Source organism: Canis aureus, chromosome 19 (genome assembly GCF_053574225.1).
Source record: "Canis aureus isolate CA01 chromosome 19, VMU_Caureus_v.1.0, whole genome shotgun sequence".
Lineage (NCBI taxonomy): Eukaryota > Metazoa > Chordata > Mammalia > Carnivora > Canidae > Canis > Canis aureus.
The window spans coordinates 12915362-12936928 of NC_135629.1; the positions used below are offsets into that span (position 1 = coordinate 12915362).

The 21567-nt window shown below is 35.9% G+C and overlaps 2 long non-coding RNA genes across 10 annotated transcripts in view; one reads left to right on the plus strand and one right to left on the minus strand.

The window, feature by feature from the left end:
* The window catches only part of LOC144289652 (uncharacterized), a 98709-nt gene extending 79475 nt beyond the window's left edge, over positions 1-19234 (minus strand). Inside the window, exons 1-3 of one of the 4 annotated variants that reach the window (XR_013357486.1) lie at positions 17776-19234; positions 16554-16644; positions 15168-15350 (exon numbers count right to left, since the gene is read on the minus strand). This is a non-coding gene — a long non-coding RNA (uncharacterized LOC144289652). The other 3 variants (XR_013357488.1, XR_013357490.1, XR_013357487.1) reach the window with 3 other exon arrangements.
* LOC144289650 (uncharacterized) overlaps positions 1-20949 on the plus strand; it is a 70933-nt gene extending 49984 nt beyond the window's left edge. For 2 of the 6 annotated variants that reach the window (XR_013357477.1, XR_013357481.1), the window contains exon 5: positions 19697-20944. This is a non-coding gene — a long non-coding RNA (uncharacterized LOC144289650). Of the gene's footprint in view, positions 1-19696 lie in introns of all 6 variants that reach the window. The other 4 variants (XR_013357478.1, XR_013357482.1, XR_013357479.1 and 1 more) reach the window with 4 other exon arrangements.
* The last annotated feature ends 618 nt before the right edge of the window (positions 20950-21567 follow it).

Sequence of the window (21567 nt, forward strand, 5' to 3'; positions counted from 1 at the left end):
TTCTGAAGAGAAAAATAGAACTTTTCAAAAGGGAATGAAAATGGAATTCTTGAAAAAAAAAAAAAAGTAACAAAGACAGTATTCAGCATTCTCAACTATTCCTCAACTACTTTTCTTCTTCTTGTCCCTCTAAATATGGTTCCTCAGAAACCTTTTCTTGAACTGGAAGTTTGATTTCTCATTTTCTCATGTTCTCATTGGTAGTATAAACTACCTTCATTTTGTCAGCTTTTATATAGGTAATTCCTGAATCTCTATTTTGTACCTCAGGTACAACATGCATATCTAACTTGTTTCTGGAAATTACCTGAAATTTTCATAAGCAACTCAAATGTGGAACAGCTCAAACTGAATTAAAATTCCCCATCTCTCCAAGTTTTGCTTAAGGTTCCAGTTTTCCATTTATCACATTCCAAAACCTAGACTCATCTCTGAATCTTCCTTCCCTGCTTTTCTTTCTTTCCCAATACACCAATTTGCTGTCCAGTCCTACTTACTTTCAAATAGAAGTCCTTCAATAAATGTCCCAAGGTTTATTATCTCATTCTAACTCAACACATTCAACCTCTTCTTGCTCAAATCAAAGTCTTTTCCATGTATGTTGATATGTTAGGTGAGAAAAGATTTTCATTATTGAGTAGTTTTCAACAAATGTAGACTTAAAAAGATATTTAACCTCAGGAATTCTTAGGGTTTTTAATATCATAATATAGATTATGAGATACAATATGCAATATGCAGCATTTACCAAATTTATCAATGATGGAATCCCTTTTTGAGAGAAAAAGTGCATTTTGGAACACAGAGCATGTTGCTAGATTTATCTAACTAAAATATTTACCTTTTAAATGCAGTCAGTAAAGTTTATTTCCAGAATTCTCATTTTGAAATGCATTGCTTTTCTAACATAATACCAACAGGTTTTTCCCATACTATTTCCTTGGCATACTTTGATGAAATCAAATTAGTTAACATTCCCTTGTTTTCCCAATTCCATACCTTCAATTATAACAGACCTCTCAACCATATATCTTCCTTTTTCTCCTTATCCCATCCCATAGTTTTCTTTCAAAATTTATCCATCCTTCAAAACCCATGTTAAAGGCCACTTTCTACAAGGTACTTTCTCTAACAAAAATTTTTTGAAAGATGAACAACAACTAAATTCATTTGTTTTACAAGAATATTGTGTATGCACATTTACATGTGCTTTTGTGTATTTTCTTCCCCAGGTAACTCCGATTTCTCTAATGGCCTGAAATGTGTACAAACATTTTTGGATCTATAATGTCATCTCAAAATATGCAGAAGAATAATTTGATAACATTCAAAACCTCCATGATTTAAAAAATCCTATTAAATTGAAAAGAGAATAAAATGTCCCTAACCTGATAAAGGGTTTATACTTAACAACAGCTATAACAAATAGTATCCTAAATAGGGAAGTATTTGAAGTTATTTCCTTTAAAATTGAACAGTGTGAATTTCCTTTAAAATCATAACCAAAAAAGGAATTCACACTATTCAGTATTCTACTGGATATCCTAGCCAGCAGAACAAAACAGGAAAATGACATTTCAATCATAAGAATTAGAAAAGAAGAACTAAAATTTTTACTATTTGTACATGATATAAATTAGTCTTCATGGAGAAATCAAGAATTTGATTACATCACTGAGAGGCATTCCATTTAAAAAAAGACGAATAGATGTTCACTAAGCGGATCTCATTTTATTATGACTGAATAATAATTCATTTCTATATATGCCCATTTCTTACCCATTTTATCCATGCATCTATTGATGGGCATTTAGGTTGCATCTGTCTTGGTTGTTGCAAATAATGCTGCAATAAACATAGGAGTACATGTATCTTTCAAGTTAGTGTTTTCATTTTCTCTGAAGTGGAATTCTTGGATCATATGGTATTTAGATCTTTAATTTTTTGAGGGATCATCAAGATTTCTTAAATTTTTCTGATAAGAGCTTAAATTGGAATGATTGCTTTGGAAAACAATTTAGAATAATTATGTAAAGTTGAACATTCTCATATCCTACAATTAAGGAATTCTCAAGGTACATAAGAGATTCTTTTATACATACACACAATTATGCAAAATTATAATTTTTGTAACAGCAACTCAAATACCCAATGAAATGAGTATAAATAAAGTGTAATATATTTGGGATATTATGCAACCGTCAATATTTTTTAAAGCTATGGGTATATGCAACAACATGGAGAAATATCAACATTGCAATAATAAGTAAAATATTAGATCTCAGAGGATTACAAGCAGTTTCTATTTTTGGTAAACATTAAAAGAAATTAAACAATATGCTTTTTTGGATTACATATATATGATGAAATATCATAAGAAAAAGCAAAGAAAAGATTAGAGATAATGGTTACTTCAGACAGGAAAAGGAATAGGAAATAGGAAATAGAATAGGAAAGTCACAGAAAATGTCATGAATTAAGGATTATGATTAATCTAATTCTGCTCAGCAATAAAAAGAAGACAGGAATTGTAAATGGATTGGATGGTAAAGTGAAAGAAAGGACTTTAAGATTTTTGGCTTGAGCAACTAAATGGATGATCGTGCCATTTACTGAGATGGAAAAGACTTGATTTCATTTTGAGTTTGTTGCGGAGAAAAAATAATCTTCTCTATGCCTTTCTGAGGTTTTAGCTGAGACCTCTATGATAAAAGATAGATTCAAAACAGGAAAACAAATAGAAATTTATTAACATGTATACCTCATGTATATATGAGAGATACCCAGGGAAAAAATGAGTAGCTCCCCTAGGTGGCTTGGACTTCAGGATTAAATACTATCTTCATAGGGAAAGGGGAAAGGGAATGTATCCCTCTTTATGGGTGAGTAAATAATTGAAAAGACAAATGGGCCCTTAGAAGAACAGATCTAAGTTATGGTAGTCTGTGACAAAGTCTGTTTGGGTACATGGTGTTGACTTCCAGTCTCCTCTGCTGTGATGGGTCAGTCCTTTCTGTTGACAAAACTCCTGGAGAAGGGATTTAACAATTGATTTCCTTTGGAACACATAGGGAGTTCAGAGAAAGCCTCTATGCATTTGTTGTTTTTCAATTGTCTCAAAATAATCAATATACTAAAGTGGCATATTTTGAGGTGGCATGTTCTGAACTCCTATAGTCAGATTTTGGGTTAGCATATTCTGCTACTTTTTAAGTTGAATATGAAACATCCATGTGTAGAGATCAGAAACTCAGAGTGGCATCAGAGCTCATGTGAACATAGAGGACATGGAGCAGTAGCTGTCTCAGTCCAGATCCTTATCACTGTCTGTGCCAGGTCACACAACTAGACTACATGTTCCAACCAGCCTTTGAGCTGGGTAATAGTTATATGACTAAGGTCTAGCCTGTGTAGTTGAGTGGAAATGTTACAGGACTCCTCTGTTTTCCTCTTCCTGAGGCCCCAGAGATAATGTACAAAACAATAGAAGGAACCAATGTCTTGTAATCACCGTAAGGAGCAAAGGCAGGATGCCTTGGTGGCTCCATCTGGTAAGCATATGACTTGATTTTTGGCTCAGGTCATGATCCCAGGGTCATGAGATTGAGCCCTGTGTTGGGCTTCATGCGTGGAGCCTGCTTGAGATTCTTTCTCTCCTTCTTTTTCCTCTGCCCCTTCCTGCTTATTTATGCTCTCGCTCTCTCAAAAAACAAAAACAAAAACAAAAACCAGAGAGGAGCAAAGGCACCCGTAAGTTAAGCCCATCTTAACAGTTATGTGATCCAGAAATAAACTTCTTGTGTGATTGAACCATTCTATAGTTTAATGGTTTGAACCATTACATATGTTTTTATAATATATATCATATAAATTAATATATTATTTAGATATATTAATACACTTGTATTAATAAATATGTTAATAATTATTAATGTAAACCTATAAAGCTTCCCATAAATTGGCTGCCTTGAATAGTTTTGTGACCAAAAAATAAGTTTCTTGTGTGTTTGTACTATTTTATATTTTAGATATATATTATAAAAGTAATATACAATACAATATTCATACAATATAGATATTATATAAATGTCATATAGCTCTATTAATAAAGTTATGTTATTTATTAATATAGATATCTAAATATCTAACACATACTATCTCTGTGTTAAAGCAATTCAATCTGCCCATCTAATGCAGGAATTAACATTTTCAAGTGAAGTACTGCTTTAACAAAAAGTGATGAAATATGTAGTAATGAAGAACTTGTTGGACCTGCAACAGGTAGTGCAGAAATAGATTTCATAGTCTAGAAAGATGGAGATATGTCTGGTAAAATTGTCACCTACAATCATTTAGAAAGGAGATTATATCCTGAGCCTGTTGCGCAGTAGCAGAAAGGAATATGTTAGAATATCAGTTGCTTATTGGCTATTTTTTGCTACTTATAGTGAGGAATTATAAGCAAAGGTATGCAAGTAGAAGTTAAAGAATGTACAGCGCTGAAAAAGCCAAATTCTTAAAGATTGCAAAGAATAGGAGACAATTGAAAGGAGGCCCATTAAGACTTCTCAGTTTAAAAATAATAAAAAACTCAGCCTTGTGGCAAAGATAGATTAAAGTTGTTATATTTCTACCCAAGCCTTTTGTTTCAGATAGCCTCAAGGCAAGCTCCATTAATTTGAGAGAAAGAGGCTTGGGACAAGGAGAAAAGAAATATGGAGGATACATCTAGGCAAAAACCTAAGACATGGTAGCTGCTACCTAGAACCCCCTAGAAGCAAATAGATCAAAAGTCTACTAAGTTTTTAAGAGTTTTATTGCTAATGCAAAAGCACAAGCTTGACCTAAAGGTACCTTTAACTGTTCAAGTCATAAAACATCTCAAGGGCTGAAAACTTGCATCAGTAGCAAGCAGGCTGCAACAGCTCCATATGGGCAACTATGTGCACTTGAGATGTGGCCAGGGGAGAAGTAAGCAAGGCAGAGCAACCCAGAGGGTGTTTCTCCCAGAGAACAGAGGGAGGGTGTGATGACTTTAATCAAGGAACTTCCTCCACTGCCAGGGGACTTCCTCGTACCTGTTCCCAGGATCCCATCATGGTAATGGACCAGACTGATGACTTTTTTTGTATCCTTCTCCTTTTGAATGGGAAGGTTTTTGTGTGTGATCATCTTATCTCTGTTCCACCACAGCAATATGAAATATATCTAGAAGTTCCCAGCCAGGGGTGATTTGGGAACATCTGGAGACATTTTCTGGAGTCACAACTGAGTGGTGGAGGGAGAGGCAGGGTGTAAGAGAAGAGGAGTAAGGAAGGGGGCTGCCACTGGCATCAGTGGGTAGAGGGTAACTATGATGCTAACTAAATATCCTACAGGCCATTCTCTACATAAAGAACTATCTACATCCATTTGCCTCCTTGAATGTTGCCCTTTGGATTTAAATAAGGTTATATGACTAAGTTCTACCCAGCAGAAGGTGAGCAGAAATGGATGTGTGCTGCTTAATGGCTGGCAATTTTAAGACAGTAGGTGGGTGGGTCTTCTGCTCTGTTGGCTAGATAGAAAAAACCTCAACTGATGATGGATCCACCAAGTGGAAAGAGCCTGAGCATTTCATTCACCACCCACTAACCGGAAACACTGCTTTAGAATGAGCAATTAAAGATTCAGTGTTTACTTACTATAGTAGTCCTGTCTACCTCAATTAAGAAGGTACTTTAGAGTTTGTACTTTATATAGGATAACCTGTGAAGGCTTAAGATAAAACTGGGTCTCACTAGACATTTCTTCTCTATTCATTTGAGTGCATTTTTTATTCAAGAAAATGTTTAATATACTTAGAATTGTGAAAATGCTATGTACATACACAAGTAAACAGCATTGCTTTTGACTTTAAGGAGCACAGGCAGTTGAGGAAGTAAGATGCTTAAAATAATAACCACCAATACAGGACAAAGAGTTCAACAAACACTTGTCTTTGAATGCCATTGTTTTGTCCATATATAGCTTCTACACACAATAGTAATTATAAACTTAAGTGCCAGCCGTAACTTTTGCATATTAAACACAACCATTGCCTTCCTCATCTTGCGGCTGTGAGAGGAAGGACATTCTATGCAATCAGAAGGGAAATCGTAGGGGAAAGAATCTGCTGCTTATTTAGAGAGCACTTATCCAAAGGCAACCTATTTTGGAAGAAACTTGTGGGCAACTTACTTTGCTCAAAAACTTGTGGGCAAGAAATTCAGGAAGGGCTCATTTAGGCAGCTTGAATCTGAACCTTGTAGCATCAGCTGCTAACTGGGGTGAGGGAACCCACTGTGAAGGTCCCTTCATGCACACATCTGGTACCTTGGCACTCTTTGGCCTCTCTCTCTCTCTCACTACATGGTATTTCCACACTAGTTTAGGGTTCTCACGGCATGGGAGTCTCTGGGTAGACACAATTCTTATGAGGTTGCTGATTTCTAAGGGGGAGACATATAGACATATAAAGCTCCCAGGACAGCTAAGGGCCATGCTTAAAACAAGCATAGTATAATTTTCTCCATATCTAGAAGTCAAAGAAGTACAGAAGCTGCCTAGATTTCCCCCTGACAGAAGAGTGGCCAGGCCACACTGCAGAGGAGCATGAGAGGGAGTTAATATGGCCACTATCTTTTGCAAAGACAATCTGCCCCACTGTCAAACACTCCCCAGAAAGCAGTGGGGTAAGACACATATGAAACCAGGACAATATAGGAGCTCTAGGGTGGTTCAGTCAGTTAAGCATCCAACTCTTGGTTTCGGCTCAGATCATGGGATTGAGCCCTGTGCTGTTGTTCTGCATGGAATCTGCTTGAGATTCTCTTTCTCTTTCTCCCTCTAACCCTCCCCCTATTTGTCCTCACTCTCTCGCTCTCTCAAATAAATAAATAAATCTTAAAAAAAAAAAAAAAGAGAGAAAGAAATAAACCGAGACAATACAGGGGGATCATCAGACTAAAAATAAAGGTCTTCCTGTCCAAAGACACAGTTTATCCAGCAATGCTAAGACAATGCCCAAATAAACAAAAACAAGGGATAAAGATAGAGATTAGTTTAAAAAGCATAAATGACTTTTAAAAGTAGGAAGACATGTACTCCAGAAAGTGGGCTTGAATGACGTCATTTGAAAGTACTAATAATATCAGCACCCACATCCCAAACTCTATTTTAGGTGCTAAGGATACAAAGATTATAAAACACAATTCCTTACTTCAAGAAGTTCACAGTCCAAAGGGAGTATTATGACCCCTTTAATCAATATTTTCTATCATTACCTACTCAGGCTGAAATTGTGGAATTAGAGAAAGAGGAAGAAAGAATTAGGACAGAGAGAATTTTTGCCTTAAAAAACCTGGATTAAAAGAAGAGTGTGCTGATTCTTTGTTCAGTTAAGATCACATCTTCAATGCAAATCCCACCTAAATTAAATGTAATTTAAACACTCACATATTTGCAAGTTCAGGGGTGGGCAAAATATGGTATTTACAGCAGTACTTGTTCTTCCTTTCCATTGTAAATCACAGCACCATGTCCTCCTGAGATCATGTGTGGATTTAGGAATCTTTCCAAGATGGGGCTCCAGGTAGCCATTACTAATCTGTCAAGTTACTATGCAAGAGAAGACCTACTTGCCATCATGTTGGTGTGAAGAATTTCTCAATTAAAGCTTCTGAGACTAAACTCTGAGGTGACAACTGAACAAGCTAAAGACAAGTCCCCATTCAGTTAGTGTATTGATCCTCATTGTAAATCACCAGGGGATTTTTTAAAAATTATATTGCCCAGCTGTCCCACAGACCAATTAAATATAAACCTCTAAGGAGCAACATTTTTTTTTAAAGCACTGAAGACAATGTATGCAACCAAGGTTGTGACCCATTGTACCTAAATAAAGAATGCATCCTTAAACGTTTGGGTACAAAGACACTGATTATACAGCAGGCTCCCAACGGGGGACATTTGCTGATTAAGGCATTGCCAGATGACTGGTTTTTATTCCCAGTTGGCTTAATCCTCCAACTGATCTCCAGATGTAGAATATCTTACACTTGCTTCCATGTTTATATGCTGATAAAACTTCAGAATTAATCAGTGCATTACAAGCACAAGTTTGTGGTGTTCTTGGTCCTATTAATTTTTCATTTTACTTTAAGCAAGGAGTTTTTAAAGTATAATAATAATGGAGAAAGTAGTGTAAGGCTGTTTTGTTTTTCCTCTGGCTTGCTTGAAGTATTGACAGTATTGGAAAAAGTCACCAAAACAAAAACACTAGATAATAAAAATGCCCCCATTAGAAAGAAATTTATCACATCAAAATTAATGATTTTTAGCCAGTAACAATGCCACTCTTTTGCTGTCAAGTTAACTCAATTTCAATTTAACTGAGCCACTCTATCATCTGAATCAGAGTAACAGACAGAGATGAATTAAGGCGATTCAGAGGCTGCATATACTATGTGCCCTGGATAAAAATTAATCCTGGGGAATGTTTTTATCTTTTCACATTCTCTTCTCTCTTTCTCTTTCTTTCATGCTTATTTAAGAGTTATCTTTCTTAATTGCAATGATGAAGGTATCATTAAATTTATTCAATGTCTGTGATATTGATTTTTTTTTTGTTAAAAAAATATCAAATAGAGAGTAATACCACACATTCAAGGGAACTATTATGGGGTCTTGAGTCCACCTAACATTATAATCTTTCCTTCTGCCTTCTCACACAGTCTATGGCTATTTTAACAGATAACAGGAGTATCTCTGCTTAATTCTTTAGGACATTAGAAAGCTTACATTCACTGCATAAAAACAGTTCCATATTTTCTTTTTTTATGTAAGAAGAGTGAAAGAATGGGTGAATGGGTTCACAGGAAACTCCACTTGGCCTTACTTGGGATATTAATTGAGTAATAACTACCTGAAAGTGAAGACATTGAGGCACTTTCCTAGGCCATAGGGCTAAAAAGATGAGTAAGTCACGGTCCCTATACTCCAGAGCAAGCATAGTACAACTTAATAAGCCTAACCATATTCCCCCTGGCAAGAGCTATGGAAGCCAGAGAGCAGTGAGACTGGCCACCTGCTGAAGACCTCTCTGTCCTGCTAGTTATACCAAGGCCTGGCCTCCCACACTTTGAGTACACTTGGACTCATGTCTTTTATTCATGAACACTTGGGCCATTTCCATTTCTTGCCTACTGTAAATAGTGTTGCAATAAACATAAGGGTGCACATATCTCTTCAAATTAGTGTTTTTCATCCTTTGGAACTTGTACTCATGTCTTATGTCCACAACCAGACAGTGAGTATCTTAAAAATAGTCTACTTTTTTCCTATAACTTTAATAAATTTTGAATCTCTCATGTGGTTCAGTTCTGTAGAGAACTGCACTTGAGAAACTCTTAGTAGTCTAACAGAAAAAAAAGAAAGAAAGAAAGAAAGAAATCACAGTCTTTATTGTGTCTCCCCAAGACCATCAAGGGGGCCTATTCATAAGCCACAGCAAGTCTGCTCCAAGTCTCTCTCTTTCCTTCTCAAGGATCTCACATCTCACCACTGCCTTAATGTCAAAAGTACTTCCTTCCTAATTTATTTCCTTCTCTGCTGTCTCTTTCCAGCCTTTTTCTCTGCCATCTTTTCCTCCATGTCTCTTTGTATAATTGCTTTCATATTTTTCCTATTTATCTTTCTCTGGTGTTCTTTGGACTTTAAGCAGAGAAACTCCTCTTTTTCTCTTGCCCATCTAGTCTCATTCCTATCTACTTAGTTTTCTGATTCTGCTTAATAAAAAATTCAGGGAAGTGGGCAGGTAAATTCATAAAAGAGAGCAGGGAGAAAAAGCCTGGAGATGCTCACACTTTGGTCAAATAGATACATTTCCATCTCATCTCTGAATCTTAAAAGCTCAAGACTGTACTTTTCAAAAATCTGTTTTTCAGATCACCTAGATCAATATTACCTGGAAGGTAGTTAAAATGACAAATTCCCAGATCTCTTGGTTTGAAATCCCACCTTGGACCTATTGATTCAAAACTTTGGGTGGGGAGCCTACCAGCCTGCATTTTAATAAACACCCGGCAGGGTTTTTTAAACAATTTGAGAATCTCTGCCATAGGAAGGTGAAGGAGTCAGGGCACAATTGAGGGCTGGAGTTTGGGAAGTCTGCATGGAACATATGGTTGTTGAGCCAAGTCTGGACAAATGAGTAGGATTTAGATAGGTGGAAGGCACGACGGAGGTACAAAGATATTTCAGGAATTACAAGAAGCAGAGGGGAATATGATGTAGTGAGTAGACAGTGTAAATTCTCCCAGGAGTGTGTGTGTGCACGTGTTTGGCTGTGGGTGTGTGGCAGAGCCAGACAGATTCCCTGCGACTAAGGTAAATTGTATGGCTTCTTAAGTGTACAGTGTCTTTCACACTATGCATGCTTAATCTTCAACTTTCCCACCCTAATTTGTAAACCATTATCCTTGCTTATTACATAAAAATGATTCTTGGGGCACCTGAGCAGCTCCGTTGGTTAAGCGTCTACCTTTGGCTCAGGTAGGGTCCTGAGATCGAGCCCCAACTCGAGCTCCCTGCTCAGCCTATTCCTCCCTCTCCTACTCCCCCTGCTTGTGCTCTCTATTTCGCTCTCTTAAATAAATAAATAAATAAAATCTTTTAAAAAAATGATTATTGTTTCTCTTAGTCACTCCTTGCTAGTGATCTTCAAATGTTTGTTTATAGTTTTTCCTATATATGAGTGACTAAAATTCTGGTTGGTATTCTTATTTATCCAGATTATGTGATAAGCTTAGGTAAGACTGTGAACAACTTCAATAGCTCTAACTCATGCTCTGCTAATGTGAAGACTGTTTATCTGAATGACCTCTCCTGCTGGAACCAGATCTAACGATATGAGGAATTTTGAAAAAATATTTTAGCTGTGTATAATGTTCCAAGACTCAAAATTAAAGGGTTTAAAAAGATGGCTTTGATGTCATAAAGACTAGAATATCTGTGCCCCTGTGGTGTGGCCTTAGATTAGGCCTAATTTCTAGTTTCTAATTTCTCTAGTTTCCTGTTTGATTAAATTGGAGTGAGAATAATTGCTACATTAGAATGTTTTGAGAGGAATAAATGTTATTATATGTAAAGCACTGGCACACTAACATGGCAAACATTCAATAAGAGGTACTTCTCATTGTTTAGCTCATTGTCTATATATTTATCTATTAATAGCCATTAAAGTAATTAATATATTAGGATGTTAGGGATCATGTATTTCTAGGAGTTTTGCATAGTGGTTCACAGGATAGTCTCTGGAATCAGGCTGTTTGACTTCAAATCCCTCCAGACTTTACCAAAACCATTTGAGTGACTTTAAGCACTTACTGTCTCAACACCTAAAGGGAAATAAGAATATCACTTTCTTCACAACATTGTTTTAAGGATTTAATTAGATAATCCATACGGTACATTTGGAATAGTGCCTTAATAATTGCCAGCTATAATTATCACCACTGTATAAATAAATGTTTAGATGACATCCTCTATATTTTGCATTAAATCCTGATGAGGAAAGGGTCAAAATATAAATTTAATACTTTAAGGAGACTTCTATACAAATATAGAATGATTATATGACAGTGATTTATTTATAAGGGAACCAGTAAGATGGTAAAGCTGATTCTAAGATCATGTAAGGAGTTCAATATTTATTCATAAGTCTTAAGAAAAAATCAGTATTAGAATCAGATTGCAGGAAAACTGGTTATTGCCTTATAAGATAATAAAACTGTAACATTTTGAGTTACCTTTTCTACCATTCAGAAATCTATAAGTAAGCATGTATGTTTATAGTGTCTGGGTCTGATTAATTAGTAAGTAATTATATGATTATTATTAACAATTCTTTTGATGGGCCTATAAACAGTATAGTAGCATGACTTCCAGTGGATTTATTATAAATGCTTCTGCTTTATTTCCAAGTTTTGAAATTTTTTTCTTAACGAATATAAGGCATAGCCACACTGGTAATTAAGCTATAAATGGCTTGAAATAAAAAGCTCATCTTCTATATTTTGAGTACTTCTTGAAGTATTTATTCAGTAACATTTATTAAATATCTATTATAGTTTCCATACTAGGTGCTGAGCATAAAGAGATAATATAGAAATGGTCTCTCCTCTTTAAAGATTCACAGAGTGGATACACTCAATATATTCTTGTCATTTCATCAAAAAGATGTGTCCATTTATTAAAGTTTTTAAGAGCCCAGATTCTAATATTAGGCTGCCTGGATTGGAGTACTATCTGGCTGTGTGACCTTGGCAAGTTTTTTTCTCCTTCTGATTTTCGACTGCCTTGATTATAAAGAGAGGATAAAAATAATACCTCATAAAATGTGTCAGATTATTAGAGGAGTCAATACTTAGAAAAGTGCCTGGCACATAGTAAAGGTATAATAAATATTAGCTACCATTATTATTAGTACAATAAACTATTACACATTGTGTATCTGGATTTCAAAGACAAAACTTGCCTGATCCTAAAATCTTAACAAAAGACTAACACAATGCCTGGCTAATGAAAGATACTTAATATTTAGTGGATGAGTAAATGAACGAATGAATGAATGAATATGAACTTTTGAAATGCCTGCAAATAAAGTGACCTATTTCCCTCCTCACCCAATGACAATTTTCCAATGCAGAGTACTCAATTGTTAAAACTTCACTCACAAATTTTCATTTCTTCTATCTTAACTTCAGTAGTTAGCTTAACACAGTTAGTGTAGCCATAGACCCAGCATCCTATGACTTGCAAAAAATTTATTGAAAATCGAGTTCCAAACAAATTACTGAGCTGAGAGTTAATTATAAGAAATAGAGATACTGAATAAAATTGTTCTGTAAATGTTGTTTACTTTTCAGCTTATTGTTTGTTTATAACCTTCTTATCCTTCTTCCAATTATCAGCAGAAAGCACATTCCCTCAAACAATCCAATTGGCTTTCAAACTACAGAAGCCTGAGTCTGCAGAGCTTATGTTGCTCTAAGTGTGTGTGTGTGGGGGGTGGCGGGGGGGGGGGGCAGGGTGCTATTATAAATGCGTCTGAAGAATTGAAAACATCCTTTGATTCCAGGTGGGGTTTTTTTCCCCTTCCCAAGTGTGTCAAACCCCCAAATTGTCAGCAAGGATGCTAAGGCTGAGTGGGCCAGATGAAATGACCACTGCTTTTGAGTCAGGACACATGATTTGCAGGAAGAACAAATCACATCTTTGCCATTTAGGATTGTGCCCATAACATCCACACAAAAGTACTTGAATCCAGTTTTCTTATCTGAATACTATAATGAAAAAGAAACTATAATTATTTCTAGCAATTGCCACCTAGATATACCCTTTCTTATTGCCATAGGAGATGTTAAAAACCTCTATTATTGTGTATACTATACTAATATTGTGATTATTGACTTACTTGTTTGGTTCTTTCAGGAGACAGTGAGACTCTAGAGCATCAAATCCATCTTATTTTTGTAACCCCAATTGTTAAAGTGGTGCCTAGTATCCACAAGACATTTAATAAGCGTGTATTCCACATACACAATTTCATTTTCACCTACTACTCACTGGCTTACAAGCTCACTTGCTTATGCGACCTGAGACATGGGGCAGCAATCCTCACTGTCCCTTACAAACTCCAGTGATGTTTACCCACCTCTAGACTGGTTTGAAGCTGTTTCCCATGCCTACAGGGCTCTTTCTTTCTCTTGGGACTTATTTGAAACATTCATACCCTTTTAACATTTCTTCAAGCCTCACTCTACCTGACACAATCCCTTCCTCCTCAACTCACCTTAAGTAATTGCCCTGTTTCCACACTTGAACTCCACCACCAGCTGTTTCATACAGTTCCTGAATTGTTCCACATTGCTGATCATAGTTACATCATGATGTCTTCTTTTCTTTTGTACACTCCATAATGCCCAGTGCTTTATACAGACTAAAAGCTCAAAAATATTTTTTTTTTTTCAAATTGAACTTGCTCACATCTCATAAGCCAATCTCTTCCAGCAATTGCAATTGAAAGTGCCTTGTGTAAAACTGAAATCTCGGACATAAGAATGCCTAGACTATTTGATAATGGCAACAAAGCCAGTAATAGATTCCTTTCATTTTCAAAATCTTAAAAAACAAAACAAAACAACAACAACAAACCTAGTAACCAATTTGAAAATGTTAACTCGTGGTTCAATTATAAAACAAAACAAAGACTATTTTAATTTCTTTAGAGAGTGCACTCAGGAGAGTTGGGGGCAGGAGAGAAGCAGAGGTAGAGGGAGAAAGAATCAGGCAAGAACCTGGCTCTCAACCTGATTCTACATGTCCAAGGAGAGCCCCATGTGTGGCCTCTGTCTCAAGACCACTGAAATCAGGACCTAAGCCAAAATCAAGAGTCAGATGCTTAACCAACTAAGCCACCCAGGCACCCCCACTGTTACTTTTTAAAAATCTGCTCTTCTGCCCCTTTCCACCCACTTGGGGTTATATCATTGCTCAGATGTACTTACTACAAAATGTAGTCTGTTTCTTTCTCTACTTTTTTTTTTCAATTTTTAATTTAGAAGAACATTGTTTAGAATGTATTTGAAAGAGATAAAATCATATTGTTAAGCTTTTTAAGGAGAGAGTAAACTGATTGATGGATTCCCTGTCTTTTTTTTTTTTTAAGATTTTTAGAATTATTTATTCATGAAAGACACAGAGAGAAGGAAGAGACACAGGCAGAGGGAGAAGTAGGATCCCCACAAGGAGCCCAAGATGGGATTGGATCCCAGAACTCAGGGATCACATCCTTAGCGGTAGGCAGACACTCAACCGCTGAGCCACCCAGGCATTCTGATCCCTTGTCTCTTCTGAAATCTTTTTTAACTCTTGAATAATTTATTTATGTAATCATCATAACTTTCCTCCTTCTTCATCCCCCTCCTCTCTGAAATTTGATGGGTAGAGTTCTTTTCAATAGTCTTAACTTTCTTGGAGCAAATCTAGCCCCCAGTAAGATATTTTGACCCATAGACACTCAAAATAAGTAAACCAATAAATAAAAATGAAGGAAAATGAAAGGAGAGGGAAAAAGACTATACTACCTGCAATGACTGTTGACTGATGTCTTCCTGCACGACTGGCTATGAAAATCACTACAGAAACTAAAAGCATAGTGCTTCATCTCATTAGCAGTATGTGAAAGCCCTAAGCCACAGTTATAAAAATAGCAGACATCTTCCAGTAATATGCATGTCTGGGCCACAGTAGATGCCACCTGTGGTCCCCTGTAATGGAAGTAAAAAGATAAAATCACCATTACTTTACTATTTTTGAATATAGTAAAAAACAAGTCTTGTAGTATTAAAATATTAACTCATTCCAATAGAATAGAATAGAATGCATCAAAGTAAATCTGTACATATATAGTCAATTGATCTTCCACAAAGATACCAAGAATACACAATGGGGAGAGGATAGTTTCTTCAATAAGTGGTATTGGGAAAATTGGATAGTGATATGTGAAAGGATGAAGTTGGACCACTATCTTACAGCATAGAAAAAAAATTAAACTAAAAGTGGATTAAAGACTTAAATGTAAGAACCGAAGTTGTAAAACTCTTAGATGAAACATAAGCAGAAAATTGGTCTTAGCAGTGATTTCTTGCATATGATACCAATAGCACAGGCAACAAAAGCAAAAATAGACAAGTGGGACTATATCAAACTAAAGAGTTTCTGCACAGCAAAGGAAACAATTAACAAAATGAAAAGGCAACCTCTGAAATGGGAGAAAATATTTGCAAACCATATATATATATATATATATATAGTTAACATATATATATATGGTTAATATCTAAAATATATAACCAATTCCTACAATTCAAGAGCAATAAGTTAATTTATTAACTAATTAAAAATGGGCAAAGGACTTGAATAGACATTTCTCTAAAGAAGACATAAAAATGACCAGCTGGTATATGAAAAGTTGTTCAATATAACTAATATTCAGGGAAATGCAAATCAAAACCACAATGTTTTATCCCTTCACCTGTTAGGATAGCTATTATTAAAAAAAAAAGATTAAAAAAAATTCATGAGGATGTAGAGAAATTGAAACCCTTGTATACTGTTGATGGGAAAGTAAAATGTTATAGCTACTATGGAAAACAGTAAGGAGATACCTTAAAAAATTAAAATTATAACTCCATGTAATCCAGAAATCCCACTTCTGGGTATTTATCCAGAATCATTGAAATGAATACCTTGAAGAGATACCTGCACCACCATGTTTATTGCAGCATTATTCAAAATAGCCAAGATAAGGAAACAATCCAAATGTCCATTAACAGCTGAATGGATTAAAAAAATGTGGTATATACATACAATGGAATACCATTAAACCTTTAAAAAGAAAGAAATCCTGCCATTTGTGATAACACATATTGATCTGAAGGACATTATATTAAATGAAATAAGCTACTCACGGGAAGACAACAATTGTATGATTCCAATTAGGAGGTATCTAAAATAGGCAGACTCCACAGAAAAAAAGAACAGAATAGTGGTTGCCAGGGCCTAAGAGAAGGGACAAATGAGTTGTTCAATGATTATAAAGTTTCAGTTATGCAGGATGAATAAATTCTATAGATGTGCTATATAATATGGTGCCTACAGTTAACAATACTGCATTGATCACTTAAAAATTTGCTCAGAGGGTAGATTTCATGTTAAATGCTCTTACCACACACATACATATACACATACCCACAAATGAAAACAAAAACAACACAAAGAGACACAAGGATATTTTTGGAGGTGATGAATATGCCTATTACCTTGACTGTGGTGAAGGTTTCACAGGCATATACATATATCTAAACAATCAAATTATATACTATGTGCAGTTTTTAATATCAATTATACCTCAACAAAGCTGCATTAGATATAAATAATATTTTCCAATGAAGGATCTTGCAAATTATATAGCTGGTTCTGCTGGGATCATATTCCTTTTCCCACACTCTCCAGATGAATGGACAATGTACTTCATGTTCAACTTCATCTCATACGTAAAGTGGTAATTGTGATAGCTCAATACAATGCTGGGGAGATTCAGTGAGATAATGTATGCAAAACACTTATCAATGTGCCTAACAAATATTAAGCATGCAATGTAGGTTGGTTTTTGTTACTATTATTTCTGGTTATGTTGGAAAGTGATGCATAAGGGAATGCCATCAGCTATCTCAAGTGTCAGGCAAGTGGATTGCATCTATACTTACAGCTGCACCATTCTCAAGTCAAGGAGTTTTGGCAGCAGTATAGAGAATATATGATCTATGTCATAAGGCAAATCCCTCTTGTTCTGTGGCTTTCTGGACTCCCAATGCCTGAAATACATCCCAGGCTTTCCCCAATTTCCCGGGAGCACCAGCACTCACATTCTGAGCCAAGTGAATCTGTTGGTACTCCTCTGGTTTATCACCATTCTCTGCCAACTTTAAAAAGCATCACACATGCATCAGAATCCCTGAACTTAGAATTTGCTATGCCCTGATTTGGGGTTGGGTAGAAAAACTTCCTCTCTGAAGATTTTTTTAAAGATTTATGTTTCTATTTTTCATTTGTTTTCACTGGAAGGCAAAGTTGCACCGTGCTCTCTGAAAAACTCCAGATGCCTATGTTGTGACCTGTCTTTATCTTTACCTTGCGCTCACTCATCTCTAAAGTATAGTCAGCAGACAGAGGATCCTAGCACTCAAGTCTTGCTTCCTTTTCCAAGCTTTCCAACCAACACATTCTCCTTCTCCCCATGTGGGCTGGAACTCAAGGGACTGTTGCCTAGCTGCAAGGAACCCTGGCAATACAGGGGCATCTTTAAGATAGTCGAAGTATAATAAGAAAATTCAACTGTTTGATTTGAGAAAAGATTGGCCCAGCAGGCAATAGAAAAGGATGGTGGGAAACACTGAAAAGAGACAGCCAGTAAGTTAGGGGAGAAATACAAAAATAAAAAATAAAATGATACAGGATATTATTATTTCAGCTTTGCCCTAGCTTTATCTGACAACTCTCAAAAAAGAATACTAATCTAAGACAATGGAAGTAGCTGAACAACTTCAAATGTTCTTTTTTTTTTTTTTCTTTGTGGAATAGTTGCAAAAGGAAAATTACTTTGATTATATAGCTCTGTCAAAATCTACTTTCTTATTTGGGGGTTGATACTTATACCACATTCAAAGTGTGGTGGTATAAGGATTTAGGAGCAGGCACAAAAGAATAAGGTTATTTAGAAATAATCTCCCAGGCCAACAGAGAATTTCATCAGACACAGGCACCCCAACTACATACTGGGAGTTGGGGCTGGAAGACCATTAAAGGAACAGTATATTACAGGTATAAGTAAAATTAAGTTACTGTACTATGAGGAAAACAAGTCCCCTCCCTCCATCATCATTTCTCTTTGCTCTGGAATAATTTACAGGAAATGTGATTTCTTTTGATTCCATAAAGTTACTTGGAGAGTTGTGTTGAACTACTTAACAGCAAACTTATGAATGCTAATGTTTAAAGTACACAGAAAATGATTTAAGTACTATTGTAGCTTTAATTCCTAACACTAGAGTTTAAAGAAATACAGTATAATTTAGAACACTTCCAACAATTTCACTTAACCTTGGAGTCTGCCTACATGTGGAGTTTTGATCATTTTTCTACTTAGCTGGAAACCCATAAAAGATCCACCTTCTATTCTGCAAGGCCTAGCTCTCAGGTTCTACCAACTCCACAGGAACTATACCATTGACTCACCAGAGTCTCCAACTTGCTGACTCACCCAGCAGTTCTTGGAACTTGCTCACCTCCATACATATGTGAGCCAATTCCTTGTAATAAATTCTCTCTCTTTTAGTATATGCACATCCCATTAGTTCTGTTTCTCTGAAGAATTCTGATTATGACCCCCTCCTATGGGTACTATAATGGAACATGATATCTAAACAAGAGGCACAACTGCTAATACTCTGACTTGGTACTGTTTGGGGCAAGTACTTGAACATTCTTTTGGTAAAACTAGTTTATTTTTTAGTTTGGGTTAACATTTCTTTTCACTAAAACAAAACAAACAAATAAAAACCCAAACTGGCAGTGCTGTTTAAGGAAAGGAATAGCATATTCATAGCATAGTGCAGTCATTTGTTGAGCACTAAACCAGCCCTCTGTGGATTACTAGATGTTCATATGTGGGCACCAACAGAAGGTATCCCAGTTCTTAAGAAGAACCATAACAATTATTTTTCTGTTGCTTGTCTCATATTTACAAAAGAAACTTAGAAACATCCTCTCTGCAATAGAATATGAGAGTGTGTGTTTGTGTGTGTGTGTATGTGTATAGTGGGGTAGGGGTGTTAGGAGGGAGAGTGTTCCACACAGATTATATATACATATTTGCAAATCTTTTCCTTCTTTTCCATGGACTTCACTTTAACCTCTGCCTTAAATATCTTAATATCTGTGTTTATCAATGAATAATTTTCAGTTCTCTAAAATCAATGTTGAGATCTTATAACCAGATACTGGCCCTTTCAGAGTTTTATAAAATACAGTTTCTTTATTTTTATTTTCTCAGAACGGGATTCTTCAAACTGTGTTCTAGTATATCTCCTCAAAAAGATGCAAATCCAAATTGAAGAGGAGACCTCAAAAATAGAAAAGAAGAAGAAGAAGAAGAAGAAGAAGAAGAAGAAGAAGAAGAAGAAGAAGAAGAAGGAAAAATACAAGTTTCTCTGCTTCTAAACCCTAAGCTTACTACAACTTTATTTTCCTTTTAGCTATCACCCAAAAGACATTGGGGTACGCACATAGCAGCAGTGTAAACCCTCGGTAGATTTCTGTAAATGAACATGCCAAGTTCAGAAAGGGTCAGGCTTTAAATGGTATCTCAAAATAGAAGCCACACAATGACCTGACTAAATTATTGTAACCCTAAACTTGCCTTATTGTTGGAAATCTAGAAAATGCTGAGAATGGTACCTGATTCTATTGGCTCTCTGGTGCAGGCAGAGTGGTGTAATGGGAGTCAGAAAACTTGGGCTCTAGACCCAATCCCCTTATAAACCTAAACAAAAGAATAAACCAAAATACTGATTTTTTAAAAAATGTATACATCTTTCTCTAAATAAAACCTCACACCAAAATTCAGGATATAAAACAGATAAAAGTAGCTGTCATTGACCGATTGCCCATCATCCTTATGGTGATTCCCCCAGTCAGAGCACAGTTTGTAAACCAATGATCTTTATTTAGAGAGGTCCCTGATCCAGGTGAAAAGCCTTTTCATTTAATATGGATTCCTGGGCTCACTCCATCCAGATCATCTGAGTCAGAGTCAGGAAAGTATATTTTCCACAGCCCTTAGGTAATTCTTAAGATGCTCAGCTGGCTGGTAGGGATCAGCATTTAAAACTACTACAGTAGAATCTAATTTTTTCAAGTATTCAAATCAACAACAACCAGATAAATAACATATGATTCCCTCTCCACAGTATAAGACTATTATTATTAGTCTCAAGTTACCATATTTATAACAGATGGCTTGTAAATTGTGCCATGATTCCAGCTGGGTCACACATGCTTATGTAATAAAAGGTAAATACTGAATTATTTGCAAGAAATTTCCATTCCTAATCTCCTCACAAAAGCTTCTCCTTTTCACCATCAAAAATTTTTCACTGGTTCTTTCAAATTATGTTATCTCTTCTGAGAGAGTAAGAGGGGCCACCAAAATGCATCCCACAAATAGAGGAAATGTACCTACTGAGTCACAAGTCCAGGGATTATAACCAAGTTATCAAGAACTCATTTCATGAGATAGTGAATCCAAAACAGTTCCACCATATCAACTTTCAAAAGGGAAGTAATATATGTAAGGAAAGTGGCATGATCCTTGGGAAGTAATAAGCATTCAATGAATTTTAGCTACTGTTACTGTTTATTGTTAATATTATTATTTAAAGATTTTATTGGAGAGAGTGAGTGTGCATATGAGCACGTGCACTGTGGGAAAGGCAAGGGGCAGGGCGGGGGAATCTCAAACAGACTGTGCTGAGCATGAGCTCCATTTGGGACTCAATCCCACAACCCTGAGATCATGACCTGAGCTGACACCAAGAGTCAGATGCTTAACTGCCACCCAGGCACTCCTGTTTTTTGTTATTATTGAAAGAAACAGTTTAAGAGATTTCCAGGCTATCTAGGTCTGGCAAATTGTTTAGACAAGGAAGATTTGTGTACGTGTGACAGACATTTTAAACATTATTACTCAAAATATGCTTTAAGTACCTCTCCTACAAAAGGGGAGGCATGTTTTGATACTACAACATTACTTCTCTACTTTTAGCATGCATTAGGATCACTTGGAAAGCTTGTTAAAAACACATATTGCTGGGCTCCACCTAGAGTTTCCAGTTCAGTAAATCCTAGGAAGGGCATGAGAATTTG